The 22,737-nt window shown below is 41.0% G+C and overlaps 1 long non-coding RNA gene across 2 annotated transcripts; it reads left to right on the top strand.

Moving 5' to 3' along the window:
- Window positions 1-3,165: 3,165 nt before the first annotated feature.
- LOC117064567 lies at window positions 3,166-22,526 on the top strand. 2 transcript variants are annotated; one of them, XR_004429536.1, is made up of 3 exons: window positions 3,166-3,176; window positions 15,817-15,828; window positions 22,371-22,526. It is a non-coding gene; the product is annotated as an uncharacterized LOC117064567 (long non-coding RNA). The 2 variants fall into 2 exon arrangements; XR_004429535.1 differs by lacking the exon at window positions 15,817-15,828 and adding an exon at window positions 5,472-5,473.
- Window positions 22,527-22,737: the final 211 nt, after the last annotated feature.

Below are 22,737 nucleotides of genomic sequence, written 5' to 3'. Positions count from 1 at the left end.
GTGCTTTGCAGAGTTAGTCAACCCCACCTTACCCCAGCCCTTGTTTGTCTGGATGCTTGTTTGTCATCTTGCACGTGGTCATCTGCATGATGGAGGGAGGAAGTGAATCACTGTCTGAAGTTAGGCCTTTCCTGCTGTTTATTAGTTTTATTGAATCACTGAAGTAGTAGTCATTGGAGCCTTTGGTCTGGAAGGGACCTTCAGGTGCATTTCAAAGCCCTTATTTTATAGAGAGGCAACCAAATCTCACATAGAGGAGGTGACATGATCAAATCATCAACTAGGGGTGGAGCCAGGCCTGGGGTCTAGTTCTCCTCCTGTGTTCAGTTCTTCTCCCTCCTTGTTGATTTGTTTTGAAAACCATGGCATTGCATTTTTTTAATAAGGAGAAAAAGACAGTGATGAATAGATTTGATGTATAGATTTAGAATGTTACAGAAATGATGTACTCACAGTCATTGTTGGGTAATTTGTAGTTCACCTTTTTTTTTTTTTGTTGGAGACAGCATCTCACTCTGTCGCCCAGGCTGGAGTGCAATGGTGCGATCTCAGCTCACTGCAACCTCTGCCTCCTGGGCTCAAGGGATTCTCCTGCCTCAGCCTCCTGAGTAGCTGGGATTACAGGCACCCGCCACCATGCCTGGATAATTTTCGTATTTTTAGTAGAAATGGGGTTTCACCATGTTGGCCAGGCTGGTCGCAAACTCTTGACCTCAAGTGATCCACCTGCCTCAGCCTCCCAAAGTGCTGGGTTTACAGGTGTAAGTCACTGTGACACGCCTATATTTTGCATTTATATTCTTCCACTGTGACCAGTTTCTAGACTAAAACTTAAATCATGCAGTCAAAGCGTTATTTGATTTATAAATTTACTTTTAAACAAGGCCTTATCAAGTTTTAAAATAAAATCATGTTTAGTTATGTAATGAGAGCTAACACTCATTGAGTAAATACTCTTTTAGGGTTTTTACATGATGTTAATTTTTCCACTATCTTGTTAGGTAAGTATCGGGAATATTTTTACTCTATAGTTGAAAAAACTAAGTCTTAGTGAAATTAATGGGCTTAACAAAAGTCAATCAATACTTGTCTTTCCAACTCAGAAATCCATGATCTTATTCACTATACTACGTTGCTTCCCAGTTCATATTGACATATACGTACATTAGATATAATTTGGGAATCAAGTGATTTACTGAAAATAATAGAACTACAATTAACACTTTAATAGCAAGTGTTTGACCTGTGCAGTTCCACTTATGTGCAGATTTTTTTCAACCGAACACTTGTCAAAAATACAGTATTCACAGAATGCAAAGCCCGCATCCATGGAGAGAGCTGACTTTTGCTATATTTGGGTTCCATAGGGCCAAATGCAGGACTTGAGTATGCACTGATTTTGGTATATACCAAAGGTCCTGGAACCAATTCCCTGTGTATACCAAGGGATGGATGTATGTTAAATTATATATATTGGCAGTATAAGGTTATAATCACTATGACTGAATATATTCTGATCATTGGTCTTGATTTACTGTAAAGCTGGTACCTGGTTCCAGGTCCCTCAAAATCAGATAGAACAATGCCTAGGAGTCTTGATGCTGCTTATATATATTGTGACGGACTGACACAGGTTGACATTTGAGCTTTTCAGTGTTCATACTCTTATCCAGAGCACAGTCTCCATTCAGTGGGCTTTAGAGTTGGTTGTATTCACAAAGGAGAGGGACGAGGTGGCGGGAAACAGGGATAACCCATTTTGAAGTCCCTTTTATTAGTTCAGAACTATGTTCCTCTTGAGGTGCTGACCAACTCATTAGAAGCCCTGGTAACTTAATTGTTAGAATGCATTTGCTCATCAGAAGCCCTGGTAACTTTATTAGAACACCCCTTAAAAGACAGCAGTTCCATAACATTATTTTTAGGCTGACTTTACTTGGTGACTCGATGTCTGGGTTGTGTCATAACAAGGCCAATTAAAAAGAAAAAAATGCACAAAGCCAAGGTACATCCCCTACCCATGGAATCAAGTTCATATCCCCCTTAGGATTTGCAAATCCCCTGTTCTTCTGGAGCTTAGGGCAGCTTCTTGGGAGCCAGCTGTGCAGTTTTATGGCCTATCTTTACCCCATGATGTCACTCGGTCATCAGAGAAGGTACTATGAAGTTAATGGAAGGCTGGCTCCTAAGAAGCAAGCTCAATGCACAGGGGAGCTGAGCATGCATCCCAGAATAGCTGCAGGGAACTGAGGAAAAGAAGTGGGAGATCTTCCTAGGCAGGCTTTCCCCTGCCCACAGCAAGGGACCACTTCTCAGTCCATGTGGGCAGATGGACACGGCAGTACTTCTCTCACCCACTCCTTGTACCTAAGCATGAGATCTGGCTGCAAGGAAATCCAAATCTCTGGGGAAAAAACCCCAAACACACACACAAGCAGCTGTGTTGGCCAATAGACCACTAAAAACAATACTGAAGCAATGTCCACTCCCATTTTTGCTCCCTTTTGCATGTAGGTCTCACTGGTATACATAACACATGGACTTGAGGCAGAGAACACTAAGGAGTATTTCTGGTTCCAATAATGGTGGAAATTTATTCTCCTTAGGGCCTTGTTGATTGTTATTGGGGAAGTTTTTTTTTTTTTTTTTTTTTTTTAAGATTTCTCTAAATATAATACAAAAACAAACAACAACAACAAAAAACCGCCACCGTTCTCTCAGGCCTATTTTCCCCAGGGAGTTTGGAATCCTATGGGGTGAGGAAGGAGGAAAGAGATGCTTCTCTTGGGCAGGATCACTACCAGAAATATGATTGCCTATGGAAAAAGCACTGGGTTGGGAATCTGAATGCCTGAGTTCCGAACCCTGGCTCAGTCGTCAATTTATGGAGGCTGTTCAATAGATCTTTTACCTCCCATGGCTCTAGTTTATTCCTCTAAATGTAGAATTTGGGTTAGCTAAGTCTTTGAATTCCATGTAGCTTTAAGATACCAACATTGATTTCTTTAGTCTCTTTATGATGTAATTAACCCTTTCCAACCCTCAAGACCTCTGGGAAATGCTCTTTGAAAATATACATTTATCAAGCCCCTAACTCATCAAATCATTGTCAACTATCCTGAAAAGACTCCAAGGGTCACTGGGAACCACTGTTACAGATTAGCATCAACACAGAGGTCTGGAAGCTGAAAGGAATTAGGGTTAGAGTAAAAACAAATAATAAAGCAGGCTGGAAGTAGGTAAGACCGTAGTCATTTTTTGTTAAATAGAGGGACCTTTTCCAACCACCTTCATCCTTATGATATTTTCATCTATAGTTACTTTTTATACATGGAAATGGGTCAAAGTTTGTTTAAAGCATTTTGTAACCCTGAAAAGTCATCCCCCAGACAACAATTACAAAGTCACATGTGATAGAGACCAATATAGATATAGAGAGGGGAGTGCTTTTGGTCAGCAGTGTGCTTAACTTGCAAACACATTTAAATATCTTCAAGCTAGAAAACCGAACAAAATCAAATGTAAGCAACAAAAAAAGTACTTTAACTCTGCCTCCCTCTCAAACCACTGCTCCGTTTCTTCCTTTGGTTTCCAGATGCTCTTTGGCAGAATAGACATGAAATGTTACCTTTCTTTCAGTCTTGCCCCACTTCACCCATAATTTTCAATCTGTCCCCAGGACTTCCCTGGCTTCTGTCACTCCTGGGCCATTTGTTGCTGTAGGAACAAATGTTCCTGTGCTGTTAGCTCTTATCTTAGTGCCCTCTCTAAAGCCGCCAGTATCCTTGACAAACTTGCCTCCTTAAACCCCTTCCTCTCACACAAGTTTCAAGGTTTCTTTAAAAAAAATTATTACTAAAAACATAATCTTGGTTCATGGTAGAAAATTTAGAAACTGACAGACAAGCAGAAAGAAATATAAAAATTACCCATAAGCTGATGACCCAGAGAGAATCATTATTAAAATGTTAGCGTATTTGCTGGCATTTGTGGGTGGAGAATAGAGCGAGGAGAAAACAGCAAGTTGAGGCCAGAGAGAGGGAGGGTACCAGACGTGGGGCCGTAGAGAGGGTGCTGGGAAGTTGGGACATTCTCCTGAGTGCAATGCGAAGATGAAGAGGGATTTTAGTAGGGTCAAAGAAAGGTCATCTTTGTGTTTTACAAAGATGATGAAAGCCATGGCAGGAAACAGTTGGTGTTCATTCTCAATGCCCTACCTTCCATCATTTCCTGCCTCTGGAATATTCTAGACTTTATGGCAAAACTTTCCTTCCCCGAAACATTATGTCTCGTGCTCTTTTCTGTGCACTCCAGACACTCAATGCAAGAACTGAAACCAGCTTTATCTAAACCCTGTCCTTCCTTCAAACAGCTTTATCCAAACTCTGTCCTTCCTTCAAACGGCCCACTTATTCCACCTATTTAAGCCCTTCTTGATGTCCTTGTTCCCCAAAGTTCTACTCATGAGGCCCATTTTACCAGCTGCTTCATGGGATGTAACCCACAGCTGCACTGGGACAGGGCCATCATTGGAAGATGAGTATGTATATTCCATCTTTGCTTCCCCATCAGTGTTCCTTGCGTTGTTCCTTGAAGGACCCTATCATGCCTGATAAATTAATTAATAATAAAATGTAAAAGAAACTAACTCTACGACTCCTGCCAGGGTAACAGCTTTTTACAGACTTCAAATGTATACAAAAATGAAGAGGATAGTGTATATAACCCCTGTATAACACCAACCAACCTCTCTACTAATCAAGGCAAATCCTATTTCATTTGCTGTCCCACTCACTCCATCCTACCCAGACACCACATATAGGCAATTGCATTGTAACGGATGAAATACATTAATCCCAAAGAATTTATCTTTTTTTTTTTTTTTTTTTTTTTTTTGAGGCGGAGTCTCGCTCTGTCGCCTGGACTGGAGTGCAGTGGCCGGATCTCAGCTCACTGCAAGCTCCGCCTCCCGGGTTTACGCCATTCTCCTGCCTCAGCCTCCCGAGTAGCTGGGACTACAGGCGCCGGCCACCTCACCCGGCTAGTTTTTGTATCTTTAGTAGAGACGGAGTTTCACCGTGTTAGCCAGGATGGTCTCGATCTCCTGACCTCGTGATCCGCCCGTCTCGGCCTCCCAAAGTGCTGGGATTACAGGCTTGAGCCACCGCGCCCGGCCAAGAATTTATCTTTCAAGGGGAGAATTACTGGCATTTTTCTTTATAATACATCATGATGTTCAAGACTACTGGCATTTTTTACTGACAGACAGGGAAGAACAACTTTTGCAGGTGACTCTGCTGATTTAAAGCGTGGCGTTTCCCCCCTTGCTTTCTCTCTCCTGCTGCCATCTAAGATGTACCTTGTTTCCCCTTTGCCTTCTGCCATGATTGTAGGTTTCGTGAGGCCTCCCCATCCACTAGGAACTGTGAATCAGTGAAACCTCTTTTCTTTATAAATTACTCAGTCTCAAGTAGTAATTTAGAGCAGTGTGAAAATGAACTAATATAGTGACCGTTTAAATGATCATGCACCCTATAGGGAAATTCAGTTCTTGCATTGAACAGGGTGTATATAAAGGAATATGAGACACATAATGCTTTTGGGAAGGAAAATGTTGTCAGAAAGTCCAGCACAATTTTCTGGGGGATTTGAAACAGCACGTTAAATAGAGATCAAGCGATCCTTGGGAGAAGAAGTGCCCAGAAGAGGAAAGTATGCCGCACAGAATGATCTTCTACCCTCAGAGATATCTGCCAATAGGAAATGTGCTGGAGGAGTCAGCTTCCTGAAATATCCAGGTACTTAAAGAGCTGAGGGTGATGTTGGAAAGTAGTATGCGAAAAGGCAAGATCTTTATTTTTTTTTTCTTTATGGAACATAATTAAATGATAATAGTACCATGTAGCACAGTTTTATGAAGCAATAATCCAGTTCCCAAATGGGTAAACTATAAACCTGATGGCCAAGTCATTTATCCCAATGAGGTGTCCGATTATTGCAGGGGAAAGCAGGGGCTTGCCCTGTTATAATAATTTTGCTATATGAGCTTAAATAGCTCTAAGACACTCAGTGTGAATTCTTACCCTGAGTAGAGAAGCTGCAGCTCTGAATCCAGGAGGAAGGTGGAAAGAGGTGGAGGTGGGCTGGGGAATGTGTTTGGGGGGTGCTCAGGGAAGGTGAGCCCTGGCAAAGGAAGCTAGATGGTAGAAATCACCCTGCAGGAGTGGGTGAATTTAGTTACCATTAAAAAAATATGAGACCATAATTCCTTATACTTCCTTGCTTGTGAAGCAGGAAACTAGTTTGTAAGGAAAATCGGGAACGGAAAAGTACTGTGAATTTTGGGGCTCCAGGTATTTGCCAGCATTTTTATACATCTTACCTCATTTAATCCTTGCCACAACCCTGTGAAGTATGGACGATCGTCTATATTCTATAATTTAGGAAAATGTTGCTCAGAGGTTAAATCATTTGCCTAGGAACGTAGGGCTCCTGTGCTGAAGCCAAGATTCAAACTTGCTCCTTTGACCATTCTAGTTTGCCTCACCAGGAGGGTTACAAGGAAAAGCCTCCACTGAAATCTGACCTGGTACTGAATGGAGGCTCTCCAGGGTCCACTTAGTGGTTCCTGATTACAAAATGTTCTTATACTCTGGGAAGTAAAGAAAGAATGCTGAACACACTTTTTTTTGTTTGTTTTGTTTTCCTAATGGGATCTCTGGAGCCAGGAAGGCAGCCTCCCATTCCTCATAGACCCCAGGTCTGTCCTATTCCTGAGCATTTAATGTTCTCCTGTAAAGCACTCATTTTAGTCTGCCAAGCACATAGCATATTGCCAGGCACATGATGAGACGTCAGTACATATTGTGCAGTAAGTGGACAAATGAATGGAAACATTGCCTACATGTGTTATCTCTGCCTATAGAGAGAGTAGTATTCTGTTGTATTGCCATATTCTTTAGAGTCAAGTTCACAGTTATTTTTCCTTTTTTTTTTCTGTATTCCTAAAGCACTTTTTGTCCATGCCATTGTCAAAAACTCATATACCATAGTTTTTGTTTTTGGTTTGTTATGTAAGAATCTTGCCTCTCTTTTACAGTAAAGCAACTTAAGGTCATGGACTGTGTCTTAATATTCCTCCGTACAGCACCCACCACAGCATTCCATTAGAAGGTACCCAGTGACTGCTGGTTGAACTGAAGAATCAAAATGAATTTGAGGAGGCAGAAGGCATAGTGGTTAAGAGCACAGGTTTCAGAGAGAAACAAAACTGTATTAGAAACCGGCTCTGGTGCTAGCTAAACTTGAAAAATGTTTTACATTTATTTTTGAATACTGTCTTCCTCATCTGTAAAATGGTAGCTGCCTTGCAGGTTGGCGTAAAGGTTAAATGAGGCAAAGCATGGCAAGTACTAAGAACAGTGCTTGGCATATGGTTAATGCTCTGATAAGTGGTAGGAAAAAGAAAAAGAGGAATGTAGACAGCAAGGGAGCTGACCTCAATTTTCTGACAACAGAAAGGGGTGTGGACAAGAATGCAGGGAATCACTTAACTAGATCCAACAGTGATAACCTTCGAAAGTAGGGATTACTTGCAAAAGCCAAGTGGTGTTAGAAGAAGTTGTAGCCATTGTTATTTACTCTCTTCCCATGACTTTGAGATGCTATTAGTCACCTCTGTCTTCTGTCACTTGTTGGAGGACAACAGGTCAGACCCACAACTGGTACATCTCTGCTGATCTCAAGTCTCTGAGAAACTACAAGTAATGCTTCCTCACAGTGATTAAGGAATCTTGTCTAAAAACACCACCCGCACCCACCCCCACCCCCAAGCAAGAAGAGGAAGAGGACAATGCAGTGAAAAAAAGGGAAGGGGAAGCAATATTTATTGAGTGCTTCCCATATGTAAAGCATTTATGAAGATTATACTATACTGCATTTTTTTGATATTTCAAAGAGCCTTTATTTTTATTTTTTTACTTTTACCTATAAAATATATATATTTTTATTTTTATTTGTGAATTTGGCAGTCCCTTCCCTTCCCCTTCCTCTTTCACCTTTTTTCTTTTTTAAATTTGGAGATAGGTTCTTACTCTGTTGCCCTTGCTGGAGTGCAGTGGCATAATCATGACTCACTGTAACCTCGAACTCCTGGGCTCAAGTCATTTTCCTACCTCAGCCTCCTGAGTAAGTGGGACTATAAGCGTGAGTAACCATGCCTGGCTCATTTTTTAATTTTTTTGTAGAGATGGGGGTCTTGCTTTGTTCTCTATGTTGGTCCTGAACTCCTGACCTCAAGAAATCCTCCTATCTCTGCCTCCCAAAGTGCTGGGATTACAGGTGTGAGCCATCATACCTGGCTGGAGTCTCCAATTTCTATTATTCTACTCTTATACAGCATTTTGTTAACAAAAGTGGGAAATTCTGGTGAGAAAAGCAGGCAATATTAAATGTCAGGTAGACAAGTGAAGATGAAAATGAAGTAGGGCAAGGGAATAGCAAGTATTAAATAATAAAGGTACTGTTTTAGAGAATATAGTCAGGTGAGGCTTCTTCGGCAAGGTGACATCTGAGCAGAGACATGAAGTCCTAAGACTGTGAGTCTCACCAATATCTAAAAGACATTTGAGACGGAGTAGCCAGCAGATCCCCTGATGTGCTCACCAGGGCAGTTGTGATTGAGAAACTGCAATAAGGCAAATCTCATTGGATCGACATGATAGAAGAAGAGGGTGACAGGAGACAGGATGGAGAGGTACCCAAGAGCCAAGTCATACAGGACATTGTAGGCAGTATTGTCCTTAGGTCTGGGCAAGAACCTTAGAAGGTTCTAATCACAGAAAGCATACATTTATTAACAAACACACGGGCCTCTATTATTTGTGATTCAGAGCTCAGTGTTAACATAGAGCAACCCATAATCTTAAACATCTGTTCTTGTGACTAACACTGTTCAGGCCCCAGAGGAACATTTCTCCACATCTCTTGTCCTGTGTCCTCAAAACTAAAGACCACTGCATCTAAAGACTGTCAAGGTTTGATTGAGGGCTGTGCTGTTGCCGACCCTGGAAACTAACACAGCTTCAGAGTGCGGGGAGGATTTGAGTGGATGAAGTATTTAGGTAAAGGGAAAGACAAATAATTTGATAATTCTTCTCAGATATCAAAAAAGTTTTACATAATAAACTGTTAGTTTCTAGTGGTGTCAATCATCCATTTTCTTGCTTCTCTTCATCTTCCAAAAGGTGATTCTGAAAGTGCTCATGAATTCAGTTGCGTATAGTGGCTGAGAAATGTTTTAGTAAAAAATTGACATTTCTCCTAAATTTGTATATGCATTTTTATTTAGGTCTAGTGGTAAAAAGTATGAAGTGTGATACTGAGTCTTTATATTGGCAACTAGATATTCTTTCAAGTTAGAATTATGAGTAGTTTTATTTTTATAAAAATATTTTAATGTGATTTAATTAGATTTTTAAAAAGTAGAGACATTTCAGCTTTATTTAAATAATTTGATTGAAAATATTGGCATTCGGCCGGGCGCGGTGGCTCAAGCCTGTAATCCCAGCACTTTGGGAGGCCGAGACGGGCGGATCACGAGGTCAGGAGATCGAGACCATCCTGGCTAACACGGTGAAACCCCGTCTCTACTAAAAAATACAAAAAAAATTAGCCGGGCGAGGTGGCGGGCGCCTGTAGTCCCAGCTACTTGGGAGGCTGAGGCAGGAGAATGGCGTGAACCCGGGAGGCGGAGCTTGCAGTGAGCTGAGATCCGGCCACTGCACTCCAGCCTGGGCGGCAGAGCCAGACTCCGTCTCAAAAAAAAAAAAAAAAAAAAAAAAAAAGAAAATATTGGCATTCGTTAATATAATTAGCCTTTTGTTTCAATTTTAATAGATAAAATTAATATTTTAGAATAAAATAGCATTTTTACAAACAGGAAAAATAATTTTAAGTGTTTTGATTTTGTGCAGTTATTAGAATTTTTGATAAAAATTAATTTTAATATTGAGTAATTTGAATACAGTTAATTTTTAGTCGTTTGGATGATTATTGTCAAAAGGACAAATTATGTGAAAGTCTTGCTAAAATAAAAAATTTGGATGAATGATAATTTGCATTATCTACATACTTATCATTTATCCAAGCTTTGCTAGCCCATCAACAAAACACACAAACATGCATAATAATTATTCAATGGAATAATCTGATATTTTGCCAACTTTCAGGCATTTAAAACCATAGATTTATACTTTTTGTCTTATAAGAGCCATGGATGTACATATATTTGTAGGCTTCACCATTTTCTATATTTATCAAGTAAACAGAAAATATTTTTTAAAGTTTGTTTTTCTGATTTAAAACTTAAACAAATTTAGTACATGGAGCTTAGTTTGAACTCTTGTTCCAAACTTTGTAAAGGTTGGTAGAGGCCAGCCGGTTGGCTATGGTTAAAACTGGGTTTTGTTCTGTGTGGTGGAGAGCCACTGGGGGCTTTTGACAGGGAAGAGCAATGGCCCTGCTAATGTTCTGAAGGGGGCTGTGCTGGTTGCTGCAGAGACAGCAATGACACTGGAGGTCAAGGACACTAGCTAGCAGGCTATTGCAGTGGTCCAGGCAGGTTCGAGGGCTAGAGTGGTGGAGGTAGATTTGGTGAGAAGTGAGTTGGAGCTAGTTTTTGAAGGTAGAGACAAGAAGACTTGCTTATGGATTGGTGTGGAATGTAAGAGCAAAGATTCAAGAATGACTTTGAAGTCTGATCCCCTGTCAAGGGATGGTGCTATTTACTTCTTACCTCTTAAGATTCTTGTGAGGATTACTGAATTGAAATGATATATGTAAAATGTCTAGTATGTTGCCTGGTACATAATAGTGGCTCAATGAATGGTAGCTGTGAACATTTCCTTATCTTCTCATTTGTTCATCTGTAGAGTCATGCAAGATACTGACATTATAATTTTCTTTTCCCTAGAAAAGAAATTAGCAAAGAAGTTGAACATCTTTGTCAAGGTTAAACAGCTAACAAATTGTAAAAGAAAGTTTATAACTAGAGATTTCCCCATGAGAGACGCACGCAGAGAGCCTTTGAGGGCAGCTAAACCAGGGCAGGAGTTGGTGTTTGCCAAGTGTGGTTTGGGAACCTGGAATTTAAACTTCAGTGTCCTGTAGGTATGTTTTTTAAGAGGAACAGATAAAAATACCTCTTCATGGAGGCAGGGGTCAGGATTCTGAGTTCCCTGGAGGACTGAATCAGTGACGAGGCTCAGTCATCAAGACATCAGGAGGCTGTTTCTCAGAGTCAGCTCACATAACTGCCGTGTCTTTCCTGTGCCTGTTAGTTTCAGTGAGTTACAGCCAGAGTATTTAACAGCAGATGCATCCAATGTCTATTAAGTATCATCATTCAGGCATCATTCTAGTTTTTTATATGTATTATTTTTCCTTTCTTACAATAGCCCTGTGAAGTAAGTAGTATAGTGATCCCTAGTTTACAAGTCAGGAGATTGAGCCACACTCAGGTTAATTAACTTGCCCAAGGTTATGTATCCAGTAAGTGGTAGAGCCGGGGTTCAAGCCCAACCATCAGGTCTTACCCACCCTCAACTTAAACCATTTCATTGTAAAGATACTAAAAGCAAAGCTCAGAGAGGTCAAACACCTTGCCTAAGATCACACAGCTAGTTGATGGCAGGACCCAGAACCCTGAACCCCAGCACAAGTCTCTTCCACTGACCCAGGCTAAAAGGATCTTTTGCTTGCCTTTTGGAGGCTTTGACCTGTTTAGGGAATGGGCCCCAAATCTGGGCACAGTGCCTGATTTTTATCTAGGTGGTTTTGAAATTATGGCTTCTTTTATCTTTTTCAGTCTTATTTTATGAACCTGGTGGGAGAACTTGTTCACAGTTCTCTGCTTGGTTTCCCTGTGTAATCAACAGCAGACTATTGCAAACAAGTCAGTTCCAAAAGTTCTCTTAAACATTAGAACTGCAAGAAATTTTGATGGAGTTAGGACACCCCTCCCCCTTTCCTCCTTCTCACTATAAAACTAAAAGAGAAAGAGGTTACCAGCATAAATAAAACAGAGTAAGTCCATTTCTAATTTGCATATCTTTAAAACTCACTCCCCAGATGAAAGACAACTCAGTCATGATGCTTTAGGCTTAAGGAACTCAACCGCTTAGAGGACAGGAGAAGGAGGCAGAAAGGCGACTCAGAAGGAGTAGGGCTTGGCTGGGAGGGAATGGAGAAATCAAACCTCTAGTGGATATGGTCTCTAACCTGCAGTGAATTTTCAGTTTCCCTGCCTTTCTTTCTTTCTTTCTTTTGTTTTTGAGACAGAGTCTCACCCTGTTGCCAGACTAGAGTGCAGTGGCGTGATCTCAACTCACTGCAACCTCTGCCTCCCAGGTTCAACTGATTGCCCTGACTCAGCCTCCTGAGTAGCTGGGGCTGCAGGCTCATGCCACCATGCCTGGCTGATTTTTTTTTGTATTTTTAGTAGAGATGGGGTTTCACCATATTGGCCAAGATCGTCTCGCTCTCCTGACCTTGTGATCTGCCTGCCTCAGCCTCCCAAAGTGCTGGGATTACAGGCGTGAGCCACCGTGCCCTGCCGCCTTTGTTTCTTAACATGCAAAGGGCCAATGAGTTATTTCCCAAATATTATTCCTAAGTAATTCAATTGATTGTTTAGAAGATAAATGACACTTGCTTCTCGATATCCAACTGCCACAAGTTTTTATTGAGCTTTCCTGCCATGTTTTGCTTTAACCAGTGGTAAGATTGAAGAAGCTAATATTTGGTATAAACTCTTTATTTCTGTAAAATATTTTCATTTGTTTTTAGATTTCCAGAACACCAAAGAGGATTACAAACAAAAGATCGATGTTTCAGTTAGGAGAATAAACTTCCCTAACCAGAGTTTCTGAGAGATAAGGGGAAACACGTCTTTTCCTTTTTGCAGTGTCTGTCAAAAGGTTCACTCTTGTGGCCTTGCTCTCAACAAGCCAGGCTGAGATTTTGTTGTGATTTGTTAGGTAAATGGCAGGACTTGTCCAAGTAGAAATTTAATTTTAAATAAAAATGCTAGAGCTTCAAATTTGCTATCTAAAGTCCCAGTGGATGTCATTGCATTCTGGGGACATAAGATGGGGCTAAAAACTCTCCAAAGCCACTCTTCTAGGTGTCTGAACTCACTAAGATCACAGCAGGGACCACAGACGTCACACCTGGAATCTGGAATGAGCATTATAAAATTGGCAAGGCTGAAAAGGCATTAGTAAACATTATTAAGAATTCCTTGCAGGCAATTAGACTCCTACAATATCTCTGGAGAGGGTGGTGTTTTTTTTTTTTTTTCTTCCTTTTTTTTTTTGCATCTTTATTTCTATCTTGCTAATGAGAGAGTAATGAGGCACATACTTGTTACCTAGAAGGAATATCTCGGCAAAGCTCTAGTGAACTTAAAAACAGTATTTACCAACTGATTATTGTTTGCATTCATTATAAATTTTAAATTAGAAGGAATTGTAATAAAGAGAGCCAGGAAACGAACTGTTCCTCACTCAGCGGTTTCATGGTCCCTTAAATGGTGATATGCTGAGATTTCTGCCACCGACATACTGGCAATGGCAGGGGCCTCTTGAGAGAATCTGTTTCACAGCTCTGGGCTTGTTTCTTTTCCTTGTTTGTTTTATAAAATGTGATTGGCCTAACCCACATGCAAGACAATGGTATTTCATATGTAGGGTCAAAAAATCTGTTTTCTATGGAAAACATACAAGATTTTTTGCATCCTCTTCACTAATTCACACCACTCCATCCCTTCCTCTTTTTTACATATTCATTTCTTTCCTGAACTCCCTTCTCCAAAAGAGGGAGAACATTTGTGGGCAGTTGACTTTGACTGAGACTCTCCCCTATCTTCAGGACATAGGTTTTCCACCTACCTGCAGAGACAGGACAACAAACATACCTTCCCAGCAATGTGGCCCCATCGCAGAAACTCCATCATGAACCCAGGTGCCCTTTAGCAATGTGGCCCCATCGCAGGAACTCCATCATGAACCCAGGTGCCCTTTAGCAGGGCTAGGAAAAGATAAATTTCATTTCTTCTCTCGCTTCTCTTCCCTTTAATTTCCCATAATTTTTTCCTTTGGCTGTGACAGAAAAACTGAAGAAGTGCAGGCCTGCCATCCATGATCACTTTCCCTTACTCCTTGGCCTGCTTTGTATGGTTTTATTATTCTTATTTTGTTTTGGTTTCGCATCTGGGTGTTCCTCTCATCTACCTATGGAGGCCAGTCTGTGTTCTCCCAGTAATTTCAGTATTCTCACTTTTGGGGCAGGCAGACGGATGACCACAGCTGTGTGGGGAGTGAAAGACCATAGGGAGGGTAGGCACCTGTTCTGTTTGGCCTGGGGGCTCCTGGTTTACAGGTGTTGTAATGGTTAGTAGTGCTCCTTTTCACTCTCGCGTGGGCTCCAGTTTGGATGATAAATTATATGAGCTTCCTAGTCCAGTGGCCTCACTGTGTGGCCTCCGAACCAGGAGCACCAGCATCACCTGGGGATTTGTTAGCCTTGGGCTTCCTCCCAGACCCACTGAATCTGAAACTCTCGGGTGCGGCCATCCATTTGTGTTTTAACAAGCTCTCCAGGTGATTCTGATGTATGCTAAAATCTGAAAACCCATTGACCTAGCCAGGCACTTGGCTAAACAATTTACTTGAATTATTTCATTTGATACTTGTGACAATGAAAGAAACTGAGGCTTAGAGAGGTTAAAACAAATTGATGAAGCAGGGGTTTTAATCAAGGAGGTTAGACTTCAGAATACCTGCTCAAGTGTTAATTGAATGGAAACAAACTCTTAAATGCAAATACTGTAGATCATTTCTCTAACATGAGTGGATTTATTCAAATGCTTTCTACTCCAGAGGGAACATACTGATGGGCAGGAGTATTGAAAGAGGCACATGAGTCTAGAATGGGAAACACTAGGTTCTCAGTATTGGATCTCTCTATCCAGAAAGCAGATGAGTCCTATTGAATGAAAAAAAAAAATCTCTAACCTGACTTCCCCTTTATGCAGAAGATCAACTTGCATACAGTCCCCATCTTTGAGGTGTACTAAAGTAACTTCCCATTCTGTAATCTCTGACAATGGCTGTGTGTGAATGTGCATGGGTTGGTGATGAGGGAACAGTTAGATTTTGCAGGACATTAAATCAAGTTGCCAGGTGCCACAAAGGGTGGGCACAGACAACCTGCTCTGCGTGTGGTCCTCTGGTGGGAATGTGCCTGACCTGGGAGTCAGGAATCTGTCGGTGATTACAGGAGAATCTGGTGAATCAGGAAAAGTTGTAAAGCTTTCATTCTTTTCAGAGAATAAAGAAAACAAAATCTCTCTTATTGTAGAATATAGCATACCTGTTAAGAGCACAAGTTTTAGAAGACACACATAAGATCTCATTTAAATCTCTTAGCTCATGTGATCTTGGGCACATTTCTAACCTCAGTTCTACTATTCATTAAATTGAGATGACATTTTTATATATCTTACAGAGAATTAAATGAGATAATTTAATGAAAGTAAGATGCTTAGCCCAGTGCCAGGAATATAATATAGTGAATGCTCAAATAGGTGGCTATTTTCTTTGAACCCAAGAGAAAGTTCTTGCTGATGATACAAGGAGATGACAAGAAAGACTATTTTAAGCTTTAAAGGAGTACATATGGGGCCAATTTGAAGGTCAATAAGAATCATTGGGAGGCAAATAGAGGCAAATGAGAGAGCCATAGGATTCTGGGGAGTAGGGGGAGAAGGTGCTTCCTAAAGCATTTCTATCAGCAAGGCTGCACCATCACTCTTGGGTCTAGCACAGAAGTGGCCTTAGATCATTTCCATATATAAAAGGAACAAGGGCTGAAGGCATATTGCAGATGTATGGCAGCTAGCCTAGGAGGTAGACAATAGTCCAGTTAGGGAGTCTGAATTTCAGGTGAATGCATCCAGGGAGAATATAAAGTAAACCAGAAAGAAGCAGAAATGAATGCAACACACACACACACACACACACACACCACACACACACACGACTTCACATTTGTATGATTCATTATGGTTTCTTAAGTACTTTCACATTCATTACCATTCTACAGAAAAGGACAAGCTTTGAGTACTCAGCTGGATGAATAGAAGCCTGTTAGGCCTAAGAGGCAGCTTTTAGGAATTAGGAGATCCTTAAGGATAAAGAGCAAGTAAGGCAGGCAGGGGACCAGCTGTGAAAAAACTAGCATCCATAAAGTTAATTTGAATCAAATTAGTAATTTTGCCTCAGTTTCCTCATCTGCTAAGTGGGAATAATTATGATGTCTGGCTCAGCAGGTTGTCATTATGATTGGAGGACACGGTGAATGCCAGGTGTTTAATGTTAAGTAAGTGCTTATGTAGTTGTGAGCTGGTCAATGGTGAGAAATGTCTGGGGTGCTCAGTGAGAGAGGCACCTGGAAACAGTTTCTGAGAACAATGAAGAGAGGAGAAAGTGGGGAAAGTAGGCGAATGAAAATGAATTCTTCTACTTGGTATTTTTGGTCTATTTTTGGAATCAGCAAAGCTGGAAGCAGGACTCCTTGTCCAGTGTTCCTTCTCTTATATCAGACTCACTCTGTAATTACTGAGCCTAAATAAGAGACCTCTGTTTTCCCATAGACTGTGCCTGGCACAAAAGACATCTATCTGGGCTCTGTGTCAGTGAATTCCTAACACAAGACACCATGTTCTTGGTATGTGATCCCAGGCTCCTGCAGAGGATTAAGCTGAAACATCCTGTCCCTCTGATTAAGAGAGAAGGAGCCATTTCTGCACATTTTCTAAAGAAGTTGGCAGTACTTTTTGGAAATATGCTGAGTGGCCAAAGTGTTGGCCAGGTCTAGGAGCTCTCTCTGAACAGTTCTTAGGGAATGGACTTGTTCATTATTTTAGGCCTTACCAGATTTCTGGTAAGGTTCCTTGTTCCTTAGTTAGGGGACAGCACTCATCGACAGTGTACTCAGCAACTTCTGATTGTGATCATCAGGGTGCCCAGGGTTACCCCTTTATCCTTTCTAACTCTAGAACTCTCTTCCCTGAGATCAAATCTCAACTGTTGTCTTCCTAACTCACTGACTTCCCATCCATCCATCAGCTCCACTCAACACTTATGCCTACTTCATATTATTAGACTTTGCGCCTGGTTCTGAATAACTCACACTCATGGTTTCCACTGCTAACCCATATGGACTTTCCAGCTTCCCTGATTCTTTAGTATCTTCCAACTCCTTTTGATTTACTAGATTTCTGGATCTCATCCACTTGGTCTTCTCTTATTTCATGGTTATCTAGGCTTATGGTCTAACACTGGCACCCTGAATTTTCAGAAGTGAGGCTTCTTGTGAAGTGAATGAATTGCTGAATTTTGGAAATATGATTTTTTGTAGGGAAGGAAACAAGCAGCTTGGTTATCTAGTCTTGAGAATGCGACCTGACAACTGTGGCTTGACTGGTCTAGTCTTTGCTACTGGCATGTACGGGAAGAAAGGAGGCGGAAACTTCTTTCTTGTTGCACATTTCTAGGCTCCATTCTGCAATCCCCACACTATAACACCTTCTTCAAAGAGGCTGGTTTCCCATGTGAAGAAAGCAAGATAATCAGCCAAGATACTGAAAACAACAGTCATTTCAGTCAATCAGTTGTTTTTGTTGACTGTAGAATAGGTGCTAAAGAATTTTCCTGTGACTCCCAAATAACCAGACCCTGTCATGAGGGGCAAAGGAAGGAACTTGACCTCTTGGCATCCAGAACACCTTTTTTTTTTTTTTTTGGTAAGTGAGACACAACCTTTATTTGTGTTCAGGAACCTGTCAATTCATAGGCAGAGATAAGGTTGTTAACCACAGATTCTTACCTCATCTTTTAGTGCCCTATCTTTAAAAAAAATCCCAACTGTATGGTTACCACAAAGAGATGTCTAATTTTAGGAATCTCTTGACTTTGACACATGCCTCACACTGCCACTGACTCTTGGCAACATCTAGGCCTTGGTGAAGAGAAAAGAGCCTGACAATCCCAAGTCATTCGGTTATATTCTGGTCGCCATCTCTTGACAGGGCTTGGCCCCAAACCCCAGTGTGGCCTTCCCACCTGTTCCCTGGTTTTCCTGCTCCATTCGTGGTTCTCATAAAGACGGTAAGCAATTAGGCTGTTCAGTTGTGGCACATGGTAGTGTAAAATTATGGAATTTAGGATTTTAATGAGTTCAGGTGCCATACAAAAGAACTCCCCCTGATTCCTGCCCCCACCCCCATCCATAAAATTATATGGCTTTAGAATTGGGTCTTTATGCAGCCTGGACTAAGCCATTTTATTTAAAGAAAAAAAAATTGGCCAGGGACAAAAAAAAGAACCAACACAATTATATGCAGATTTGTTCATAAATCAGGCACTGCAGCAGCTGGGCGGCACATGTTGGCGATCCCGAGTTTGCTGCTGGAACTTGAAAGATAAACATGAACCTGTTTCTACAGAGGAAAATCTGTTCACAGCAAGGAGCTGACCCTGTTTTTTAAACAAGGCTCATGGTGTGGCAGCCTGCTGTGCCCTGCTCCGTGTTGCTGTTCAGTGGTGAGGGTCACATAAAGAAGGGACCAAAGAATGAGAAGCGATTTGCCCAGAGTGCAAAGGAGTCAGCAACTGACCCCACACAATGGGCAGAGCCTGACTCTCCCACCCAACATTCTAGGGCTGCATTAGCTAGGTCACTGGGGCAGGCAGATTTTTCATATGTATTTTCAGAGGTGAAAGATCTTTTGCCCTAGAATCAAATTATGTAGAAAAAAAAGTATGCAATTTATGATAAAAGGGTAGTTTGAGACTTATGTCCTTTTAAATATATGCACATGTCTCCAGAGTTCCTGCTAAGCCCTGTGCTTGCCCTAGGTGTGGAGAAGGGAAGGACAAACAGAGGGGATCCATCTGTTTCAGGATTCACTGCAAGGCTGATTGCTTTTGCTCTGGCCTCGTGCCAACAGTAACTCATTGTAAGGTCCAGCTGTTTCCTTGGTCCAGGTATTCCTTGGGGGATGGAATGTAGTGCAATATATTTCTTAGTTGGCTTTTTGTGGAAATGGGTACCCTGCCTCTGTCTGCCTCAAATTGAAGAGGCCTTGTAAGTAAGGTGAGGGTTGCTTTGTGGCAATATGGTGGAGGCTGATACATCTGTGAGATTGGTTAATTAACCAAGGGCTCATGGTGACAGAAACTTCCTGAAGTAGACATGGCTAACCTTCTTTCTTCTTTTACTGAATAAAAGAAGAGAGTTTTGGAGAGAGTCTGATTATCTTCTTTTCCCGTTGCTTTCTCCTTGGAACTGAGCTATCTCAGTGCTCCATTGAGAAGAGTTAATAGTAAGGAGAGCTCTTTAATGATTCACAGTTTAAATGCATGGTTCTGGGCCTTTCAAGAACTTTACCCCAGCACAGTCCTCAGTGCCAGGCACTGCCCCAGTGAAAAGATCTGTCAGCACTAGGTGATTTCCTTAACCTGAGACAACATTAATGATTCCAGAGGCGGGGCTTTTCGTTCTTTCAGATGACTAATGTTTAGTGTCACCCACAAGAGTCTAAAAGAAATCTCATATACTCAAGACACTCACACATAAGCACACATACACACCCACACATACATACTCACATACAAGTGATGCATTATGATTAATAAATGAATGGAGCTATTTGTTATTTATTATTTAAACCTTCAATACTGGCTGGCCTGAGTGATACATGAAATATAGCCAAGTAATTTATTTATTAAGGAAAATAATGATTTTTTTCCCACAGCATAACCTTCTCTGACCCAAAACAGCAAGAGCTTTATCAAATACAAATATGGTGGCTTGTAATTTTAGAGTCTTCCAGAGCATTGTAACTGACAACCTTTTTAACATAAGTACATTGAACAAATAATTTATAGACATATTCTGGGAATATTTTAGGGTGTTTTATTACTACTTTTGAAAGCTATGGCATATTATTGATTTTGGCATATTAATATAACCTAAGAGGGAGGGCACATGCTCAGCTCCTAATCCACATCAGGCTTTGATGGCAAACAATATATTTCACTGAAAGGAACCTTGAACCAAAGCAACAGAGGTTAACAATTACACATCATAGCCCAAAGTTTAAGGTAATGAATTTCACTCATTACAGAACTCCCACTTTGGGGACTGAAACAAGCTTTCCCTACTGGGGGTTTCATCCCAATTTCTCAACCACCATTTGTCAATATGAGCTCTCCTTTCCTTATCTCCATTTATCTCCTGCCACTTCCTTGGGATTTGTAAAGCCTGCTTCCTGCTGAAGAAGTCACTATTATCCCTTTTCTAATATATGTTTCCAAAAATGTATTTTTAGGGTAGGTTTTGGGGACTTGTTTAAAAGAGCTTATTATGTTCTTCCTCTTTGTATTTATTTGCTTTTTCCAGGTAGTTTCTAGGCAATTCATCCTTGAGTTATCAATGTTTTATTAATCCACTTTCACACTGCTATAAAGATATTACCCGAGACTGGGTAATTTATAAAGGGAAGAGGTTTAATTGACTCACTGTTCTGCATGGCTGGGGAGGCCTCAGGAAACTTAAAATCATGGCAGACGGGGAGCTGCAGGTGAGACAGAGTGAGAGAAGAAAGAAGGGGGAAGAGCCCCTTATAAAACTAGCAGATGGGCCGGGTGTGGTGCCTCATGCCTGTAATCCCAGCACTTTGGGATCACAAGGTCAGGAGTTCAAGACCAGCCTGGCCAACATGGTGAAACCCTGTCTTTACTGAAAATAAAAAAAATTAGCCGAGTGTGGTGACAGGTGCCTGTAATCCCAGCTACTTGGGAGGCTGAGGCAGGAGGATCGCTTGAACCCAAGAGGCACAGGTTGTAGTGAGCAGAGATGGCGCCACCAGCCTGGGCAGCAGAGCAAGACTCCATCTCAAAAAACAACGAAACAAACAAAAAAACAAAAAAACTAACAGATGTCGTAAGAACTCACTCATTGTCATGAGAACAGCATGGGGGAACCACCCCCATGATCCAATCACCTCTTTCCCTCAACATGTGGAGATTATAGTTTAAGATGAGAGTTGGTGGGACACAGAGCCAAACCGTATCAAATGTCTTCTTCATATATTTTAATATCATCCATCTCTTCATTACGTTTAGACCCTGAGCTTATTACAAAGACTTCATTGTCCAAATTCCTGAACTCAGTGTTTAGAATCCTCTCCAAATTGTGCCCACTATCTGCAGCCTTCAGCAAGGACTCAGTGCTTTAGCTTCACTGGCCGCTTGTGGCATCTGAAACCTCTTCATCCTTGCTGCCTTTCTGCCTTTGATTCCATCTATTTTGTGTGTGAAGATTTTCCTGACGGTTCTGATATATAGTCATTTTCTCTTTCTCTGAACCTCTATACAATTCAGCAGCTTTCTCTTATAATTTGACACTTTATCAGGAGTGACCTTGAATTAGTCCTAGTTTCTCTATCACATGTATTGTTGATCCTAGATGGACCACAGGTAATTTGAGGAAGGGAGTCATATAGGTGACATTTTCCTTGTAGCCTCACATCACTTAGAATGCAGCTGAACAGATATTGGTAGCTCAGTATCTATGAAATTCAGTATACACCAAATTTAAAATAGAATGAAATCTGAGAAAAATTGACAACAATTTTGAAAGTATGGCATGGCCTATCGCCTTCTAATGGTTAAAAATTGCAACATGATCTGAAATTTCATAAAATTCTTTTGGGCTTAATTGTAGGGGATGAACTTTCCTTTTCTTTATTTTTTTAGATTAAAAATTTTCTGTGACGAATATTGTAAATGTTCCCGTTAGAAATATCTGAAAATTTGGAAAAGCAAAAAGAAGAAAATAAAATAATCTCTCATATTTTTTAGTATGTTCCGTTAATACCTTGGTATATACTCTTCTATACTATTTTCTGTGTATATATATGGATTTATGTACATATACACACATCTGTATTTACATTGCCATTACTGCCTGTATTAATTCCTTAGGATAAATTAATAGAAATAGATGAAACATAAAGACATTTGTAACTCATAGAAACAAGTGTGTAGATATGTGTTTGTTTGTGTCGGTTTAAGATTGGCCAGGGCTACCTTATCAAAGATGGCACGCTGATCAAGAACAATGCATCCACTGACTAGGACCTGTCTGACAAGAGCATCAACCCTCTGGGTGGCTTTGTCCACTACGGTGAAGTGACCAATGACTTTGTCCAGCTGAAAGTCTGTGTGGTGGGAACCAAGAAGCGGGTGCTCACCCTCCGCAAGTCCTTGCTGGTGCAGACGAAGCGGCGAGCTCTGGAGAAGATTGACCTTAAGTTCATTGATACCACCTCCAAGTTTGGCCATGGCCGCTTCCAGACCATGGAAGAGAAGAAAACATTCATGGGACCACTCAAGAAAGACCGAATTGCAAAGGAACAAGGAGCTTAATGCCAGGAGCAGATTTTGCAGCTGGTGCGGTCTCAATAAAGTTATTTTCCACTGAAAAAAAAAAAAGTATCACACACTGTGTACTGTTTTGCAACCTGTTTCTCCACATCAATAAGGTAGCTTTAATGTCTGCATAGTAAGTCATTGTATCTTAATTTACTTAACCAGTTAATTTTTATTG

Source organism: Trachypithecus francoisi, unplaced genomic scaffold (genome assembly GCF_009764315.1).
Source record: "Trachypithecus francoisi isolate TF-2019V2 unplaced genomic scaffold, Tfra_2.0 Lachesis_group2, whole genome shotgun sequence".
Taxonomy (NCBI): Eukaryota; Metazoa; Chordata; class Mammalia; order Primates; family Cercopithecidae; genus Trachypithecus; species Trachypithecus francoisi.
This window is presented reverse-complemented; position numbering and strand designations above follow the sequence as displayed.